The sequence below is a fragment of the Schistocerca serialis genome, chromosome 6 (assembly GCF_023864345.2).
Source record: "Schistocerca serialis cubense isolate TAMUIC-IGC-003099 chromosome 6, iqSchSeri2.2, whole genome shotgun sequence".
Taxonomy (NCBI): domain Eukaryota; kingdom Metazoa; phylum Arthropoda; class Insecta; order Orthoptera; family Acrididae; genus Schistocerca; species Schistocerca serialis.
In genome coordinates this window covers 628,159,385-628,167,995 of record NC_064643.1, presented here as the reverse complement: position 1 = coordinate 628,167,995, position 8,611 = coordinate 628,159,385, and positions in this window count along the sequence as shown.

The following is an 8,611-nucleotide window of genomic DNA, read 5'->3' as shown; positions in this document are numbered from 1 at the left end:
TTAGAACTAATTAAACCTAACTAACCTAGGGACATCACACACATCCATGCCCGAGGCAGGATTCGCACCTGCGACCGTACCGGTCGCCCGGTTCCAGACTGTAGCGCCTAGAACCACACGGCCACTCCGGCCGGCCCGCTCCTATCAATCTGGAACGCCGAGAAACAGAAGTGCCTACTTCTGGTAGTGCATTGGTAATGCATCTGTCTTGCAACACTTTTACAAACCAAAACACAGCGTCGGTAACTTCCAGCTTGCCATCGTCTGTGACAGGCTCCCACCTATATATTACAGCGCTAGTCGAAAGGTGTATATCCTCCATTATTCAGATTATGCACCTGAAAGATATGACACCATAAACAATAACCAGTTACTGGTATAAACAGCCGAGCTAATTACTACAAACTACATACAGTACTCGTCATATGTTACTGGCGGAAGAACACTGTATTCATTCACAAAACGTATTTCATTCGGCGCATTAACAATGGAAAAATCACTACAAGAATCCGAGAGGTTCGCGGCAGCCTAATGACGGAAAACAACTCTTCCCGATTGACTTCTATAAGGCTCGTGCTGGACACCTTCACTCTTCCAAGTTCACAACTATGTCACGAAGAGGCAACCGGGACAACGTAACTGCCCCCGGGTGCTACAGTCTGGAGCCGCGCGACCGCTACGGTCGCACGTTCGAATCCTGCCTCGGGCATGGATGTGTGTGATGTCCTTGGGTTAGTTAGGTTTAAATAGCTCTAAGTTCTAGGGGACTGATGACCTCAGAAGTTAAGTCCCATAGTGCTCAGAGCCATTTGAACCTTTATTCCCCCGTGTGCATTCTGTCCCGTGCCTCGCTGTAAACAAGCGTCGCGCGGTTGGCTATCTGTGATCCCTCGAGAAGAATCAGCAACATTCTTACTCGAAGTTGTCCTTATGTGACAAGGCTTAAAAGTTTAATACTTTACTAACTCACGGCGTTTGGGAAATTAGTTTGTCGACATTATTATCATTCCTTATTGATTTATTTACCTTATTAACCCTTCTATCCCTATCAATTGAGATATGGAAAAATACAAACGAAAAGAATAACATCCGCCTACGTTTCGTAGAGATTCGAACCCGAGTTCTCAGATTCCCAGCCAGTTAGCTTACCCGATGCGCTATCGGAGCTGTCAGCGAAAAGCGTTTGCCATGTGGATACAGAATCGGCAGTTGTAAAAGTTTCTTACCTCGATTTCTGGAAAAGTATGCGTTTTCGGACCCCATACCTGATGATGAAAAATGTCTCAAAATTGCGGGGGTGTTGACCCAAAATATCTTAAGAGTCCTTTGTTTTAGGTTGTACACAAGCGACCTACCAAAGTTGAGCCGAATCGGTTGGTCGTGTCTGAGGCCTTCCCCTTGTTAGTTGTGTACGTAAGTTGCTTTCCGTTTTCTTTTTTCTTTCGTTAGCATTAGTCTAGCTACATGTGCATTCTACGTACAATATTTTTTCAATATGTCATAAGTCAAATTCCATTAGCTCGCAGTTCTTATTTTAAGTTTTCGAGACCCTTCAAACTGCTTATGTTTTGAAGCAATATTTTCTATCATTAGCATCTTATAAATAAAACTAGCTGTTACCGGTAGCCGGCCGGTGTGGCCGTCGGTTCTAGGTGCTTCAGTCTGGTACCGCGTGACCGGTACGGCGCAGGTTCGAATCCTGCCTCGGGCATGGATGTGCTGTCCTTCGGTTAGTTAGGTTTAAATAGCTCTAAGTTCTAGAGGACTGATGACCACAGCTGTTAAGTCCCATAGTGCTCAGAGCCATTTGAACCATTTTTTTTGTTACCGGTAGCTGCGCTCACATACCAGTAGTTTTATTAAGATGAGTGATGGTGGGCAAGTAAGCCGTTTTATGTGTAATAATGCCAGTTGCCCTGACGTGTCTGCATGTTCAGATAAGCACAGCTCGTGTATTGCCCCCTTTTCCCCCCAAAGTGCCCTAACGCACGATGAGGCGGCACACTTACTGTCATTGCCAAGCAATGCGTCTAGAGGAGCTCGGGCAGGAACACGTATCTGTACACCGTGCTGCTGAAGTAACATTGTGCAACATATTTAGTATTTTTTAATATGGTTTGTGTTCACTGTCGCAAACAAAATGTTCCATTTCCTACTTCACCCTGTTAGCGAGTATAACTTTTTTATTTTAGTTTCGAAAGACTATACTCTTCGTTGGAGTTCAAGCTATATCCGCATCAAATTTCATGGACATCGGTTCAGTGGTTTTGTAGTGAAAACAAAACAGGCAGACTTACTTCAAATGGTTGAAATGGCTCTAAGCACTATGGGACTTAACATCTGAGGTCATCAGTCCCCTAGACTTACAACTACTTAAACCTAACTAACCTAAGGACATCACACACATCCATGCCCGAGGCAGGATTCGAACCTGCGACCGTAGCAGCCGCGTGGTTCCGGACTGCAGCGCCTAGAACCGCTCGACCACGGCGGCCGGCGCAGACTCACTTTTGTGTTTAATATTAGTTCGGAAGTATGTATTAAACGCTTTGAGAACTTTAGAAGCTTTGTATTCCTTGCATCGAATCATATTACGTAGAACCTATCAACCAATAAAAGTATTTTCACATATATGATTAAGTTGAAATGCCGAAGATAAAATACCTCTTTTTCAAAGAGTAAATACTTTTCCCCTATTTCGCGAAATATTCTTCAGCTCAATAAATATCTTGTACGTACTACACACTTTCTAAAGAAGCCCACATTCTTCAGTTAAGCGGTTTAGTTGTGAAAAAGTAACAGACGGACTTAATTTCGCATTTATATCACTCGTATAGATTAAGTGTAACTTTCTTTATTATGATTTAAGTGTAGTATTTTGTAGGTAGCCGAGGCCTGTAAGTCAAGCTAGTGAGGTGCAACTAGACTTGAGGTATCTAGTTTGAATTGTGATGCTGTGCGAAATTTTCATCTTCAACATATCGTAGACAGTGGCAGCAGTGGTGGTGGCGTACAATGCGTGAAGGGAAAGGACATACAGAAAAGTTGCAGCATTAGAAAATTGCAGCGAAGTGCAGGAAGAACTGCAGTGGATAGGCACTTGGTGCAGGGAGTGACAACTGACCCTTAACATAGACAAATGTAATGTATTAAGAATACATAGAAAGAAGGATCCTTTATTGTGTAATTATATGACGGCGGAACAAACACTGGTAGCAGTTACTTCTGTAAAATATCTGGGAATATGCGTACGGAACGATATGAAGTGGAATCGTCATATAAAATTAATTGTTGGTAAGGCGGGTTCCAGGTTGAGATTCGTTGGGAGAGTCCATAGAAAATGTAGTCCATCAACAAAGGAGGTGGCTTACAAAACACTCGTTCGACCTATACTTGAGTATTGCTCATCAGTGTGGGATCCGTACCAGGTCGGGTTGACAGAGGAGACAGAGAAGATCCAAAGAAGAGCGGCGCGTTTTGTTACAGGGTTATCTGGTAAGCGTCATAGCGTTACGGAGATGTTTAGCAAACTCAAGTGGCAGACTCTGCAAGATAGGCGCTCTGCATCGCCGCGTAGCTTGCTGTCCAGGTTTCGGGAGGGTGCGTTTCTGCATGAGATATCGAATATATTGCTTCCCACCTACTTATACCTCCCGACAAGATCACGAATGTAAAATTAGAGAGATTCGAGCGCGCACAGAGGCTTTCCGGCAGTTGTTCTTCCCGCGAATCATACGCGACTGGAACAGGAAAGGGAGGTAATGACAGTGGCACGTAAAGTGCCCTCCGCCACACACCGTTGGGTGGCTTGCGCAGTATAAATGTAGATGTGGATAAATATAGATGAAACAACATAAAATCACGGGGATGTTGCTTGAAAGCCAGAAATACGATTGCGGTTTCCGTCTAATTGTGATATGATGGTCGATGGTGATTCGAGATGAGGATATGACAACGTATCTTCGAGTTGAGGTCGGTGGTTTATACATTTAGTATCTTATGACTAGGGATCGTCGAAAAACAATAGTCTAGCATTTTAAGAACGGAGCAGGCAGATTATGAGAATCGCTATCAAACCTCTGCAATTTGAAACGTCAATCCTCAGGCACATCTTGATGATGGAGCGATCCTTTGCTTTCAAAGAAAAACTGTACACGATCTTTACTTTCGACTTGCTTAACCACTCTACTTCTGGTTGGTGGTTTGTGCTTTGCAGTTTAGAAGACTTCTGTAAAAACCACCGTAAATATTCGGGATCACTGGTTTTGTTCAGCCATACAAATTCTACAGTAAATGGACGGTGTTTAAATAAAAGGTCACACATGGGTTTCCCCTGGGTGGGCGTCCAGATTGGAGTTGGTTCTCCACCTCTTCCCGACCCTCCCGACCCCATAGAGGCACTTATCCCCAGAGGATTGCTGAAACCCTGATTGTGTGACAGTTACGGGTTTTCGGGGCAGCACACACAAAATTGATGGTCAATTGTTGCTCCACGGTAAGCTCTATTGCCTGGCTATACAGCGCACTACAAAAGAGTGTAAGTTTCTCGCAAGTTTTGTTCGCGTGCAGTTGACCGTGGGCGCATTTTGAAAGCAAGACCCTTTCCCCCCTGCCCGCTCACCTCCAACAGTTATCAGTCTTTCTTCATTGTACAGATCGATCAGTAAGGTTGAAATACTGCATCCTTTTGACATCCTTTCAAATTTGAGCACTTCATTCATGGTCTTCCATTCTTATTCTTTCCTGTTGGTTCTTGTACATTTCGCGTATTACCTGTCTTTCCTTTTAGCTTACTCGTATTTTTCTCAGAATTTCAAACACTTTGTTCCATTTAAATTGCCTAACGCGTTTTCTAGGTCGACAGATCTTATGAACATAATTTGATTTTTCTTCAGTCTTGCTACCTTTATCAAGTGCACCGTCAGAACTTCCTCCCTGGTGCCTTTACCTTCGCTAAACTAAAAACTAAGCGTCATCTAACAAGTTCTAAATTTTCTTCTCCACTCATCTATCTAAGGTGGTCAGAAATAGTCTTAATAGTTTGTAAGGGTGTTGTGCTGAAAAATAATTGTTAAGAAAAAAAATTCGATACGTTGCTCCGTTTGAGTTAATTAGCATTGAAGTTAGCCAATTTGGTCATTGCCCGCGCCCACGCCATATATACAGGGTGTTTCAAAAATGACCGGTATATTTGAAACGGCAATAAAAACTAAACGAGCAGAGATAGAAATACACCGTTTGTTGCAATATGCTTGGAACAACAGTACATTTTCAGGCGGACAAACTTTCGAAATTACAGTAGTTACAATTTTCAACAACAGATGGCGCTGCAAGTGATGTGAAAGATATAGAAGACAACGCAGTCTGTGGGTGCGCCATTCTGTACGTCGTCTTTCTGCTGTAAGCGTGTGCTGTTCACAACGTGCAAGTGTGCTGTAGACAACATGGTTTATTCCTTAGAACAGAGGATTTTTCTGGTGTTGGAATTCCACCGCCTAGAACACAGTGTTGTTGCAACAAGACGAAGTTTTCAACGGAGGTTTAATGTAACCAAAGGACCGAAAAGCGATACAATAAAGGATCTGTTTGAAAAATTTCAACGGACTGGGAACGTGACGGATGAACGTGCTGGAAAGGTAGGGCGACCGCATATGGCAACCACAGAGGGCAACGCGCAGCTAGTGCAGCAGGTGATCCAACAGCGGCCTCGGGTTTCCGTTCGCCGTGTTGCAGCTGCGGTCCAAATGACACCAACGTCCACGTATCGTCTCATGCGCCAGAGTTTACACCTCTATCCATACAAAATTCAAACGCGGCAACCCCTCAGCGCCACTACCATTGCTGCACGAGACACATTCGCTAACGATATAGTGCACAGGATTGATGACGGCGATATGCATGTGGGCAGCATTTGGTTTACTGACGAAGCTTATTTTTACCTGGACAGCTTCGTCAATAAACAGAACTGGCGCATATGGGGAACCAAAAAGCCCCATGTTGCAGTCCCATCGTCCCTGCATCCTCAAAAAGTACTGGTCTGGGCCGCCATTTCTTCCAAAGGAATCATTGGCCCATTTTTCAGATCCGAAACGATTACTGCATCACGCTATCTGGACAATCTTCGTGAATTTGTGGCGGTACAAACTGCCTTAGACGACACTGCGAACACCTCGTAGTTTATGCAAGATGGTGCCCGGCCACATCGCACGGCCGACGTCTTTAATTTCCTGAATGAATATTTCGATGATCGTGTGACGGCTTTGGGCTATCCGAAACATACAGGAGGCGGCGTGGATTGGCCTCCCTATTCGCCAGACATGAACCCCTGTGACTTCTTTCTGTTGGGACACTTGAAAGACCAGGTGTACCGCCAGAATCCAGAAACAATTGAACAGCTGAAGCAGTACATCTCATCTGCATGTGAAGCCATTCCGCCAGACACGTTGTCAAAGGTTTCGGGTAATTTCATTCAGAGACTACGCCATATTATTGCTACGCACGGTGGATATGTGGAAAATATCGTACTATAGAGTTTCCCAGACCGCAGCGCCATCTGTTGTTGAAAATTGTAACTACTGTAATTTCGAAAGTTTGTCCGCCTGAAAATGTACTGTTGTCCCAAGCATATTGCAACAAACGGTGTATTTCTATCGCTGCTCGTTTAGTTTTTATTGCCGTTTCAAATATACCGGTCATTTTTGAAACACCCTCTAATTACTGTCAGTTGTTCTCAAAGCGTAGGCGATGGCGGGTAAGACTGCTCAGTCTGTGGCTCGGGTTCCATCCTTAACGCCGTACTATGGTCAATTTTTGTATCGCCCTCTTGCTCAGTTTTAGGAAATCAAACGGAGAACACGTTTGGCGACGCAGTCTCTGGTAAGCCGCTTGGATTTGAGCGTGCAGCGGCATTATTGGCTAACTTAAATGCTAATTAACTCCTAAGTTATTTCTCAGTACAACGTTCGCTGCAACATCCTTACAGCCTTTTCAGATTATTTCTGACCACCCTGCACATTTTTCTTGCAACTTGCATGCATGACCTCTTTAGCTCACTGTGTGGTAATCCTCGCGCTTATCTGCTCTTGATGTCTACGGAAATGTGTGACAGCATAATAGCATATCTCCAGTCCCATAGATTTGCACACTAACTTGGATACTCGTTTGTCACTTCCTCCAATGATTTAAGAAATGCCGGAGGAATATCACCTTCCTTTTTACCTCATTTGATCCCAGGTCTTTCAAAGGTTTACTAAATTTCGCATCTGATACTGGATCTCCTACCATATCGACTCTAGTATCTTCTCTCACGTTATCAGACAAGTCCTCCCTCTCGTACAGGCCTTTAATACACTCTTTATACCTGTCTCCTCTCTCTTCTGCGAATTTCGATTGCACTCTTAACGTTGTTGCCCTTGCTTTTAATTTTATAGAAGATTGTTTTGACTTTTTAATATGCTGAATCAGCACTTCCGACGACCACTCCTTTCATCGATTTCTTCCCATTTTTCCTATAGCCATTACGCCTTGACTCCCTAACACATCCTGTTTCTTTCATTCCCTTTTTCCCTGTTTTATGTTGATGTATTCTTGTATTTCCCTGATCGTTTCTGTATTTAATTCTTTCGTCGATTAACTGAAGTACCCCCTCTGTTGCCCGAGGTTTCTTTGCAGTTGTCTTTCTTGTAGCTGGGACTGTATGTCCATCCATCGTCATTGCCATATTTAGAAAGTGAACTGTCTATTGTATTATTCATTATTGCAGTATGTACAGCCTTAGAAACTTCAAACGCGTATAATCATTCCTCACTACATCAGTATTCCACTTCTTTCCACATTGATTCTCTCTGAAGTTTCTCTTAAACTGTTTCCTGTTCTTCATCATTACTAAATTGAGATTTGTCAGCATCGGCTCCTGGGTACGCCTTACAATCAGATTTCCGATTTCTAGATGGCTAACTGACGAACATGTAATACAGCTCATGTTTATTTCTTTTCTGTCGGTCTTCCCCACGCATATCTCCTCATTACAAAACAACGGAAACGGTGAACCTAAATTTAAATAGTTAGGTGACTGTAATCAATTGGTGACCTAATCTCGTTATGTTACACGGCATGAACTTGAATGTGTTATTCGGGAGTGATTAATTGGAAGTGTGGGATTCTGAGCCAAAGGAATGACATTAAATTTACTGTCCAACTCAGAAGCAATAAATCTGTACTTATATGCCCACCCTGTAACTTTACTCAAACATGTACAAAGGAGGATTAAGAGACTTTAGAACACATCATCCTCAAATATTATAGTTCCCACAACCGTATAGGGCCAACGTTATTGAATAATAAGTATGCAAAGATCGAAAAGCTCAGTTACTTGAAATACATTAACATACCCATTCCGCGCAACTCGAATAACAATGTAAACAAATCAGCTATATCTCATGTAACAGAAATTTAGCGTACTACTTTTACCACTGACTTCACCTTTTTATTTTTTGGAGTGAACTGCTGCTTTTCGCACCATAGATATTCTTCTACATCTACATCTACTTGATTACTCTACCAATCACAATAAAGTGCCTGGTGGAGGGTTCAATGAACCACCTTCAAACTG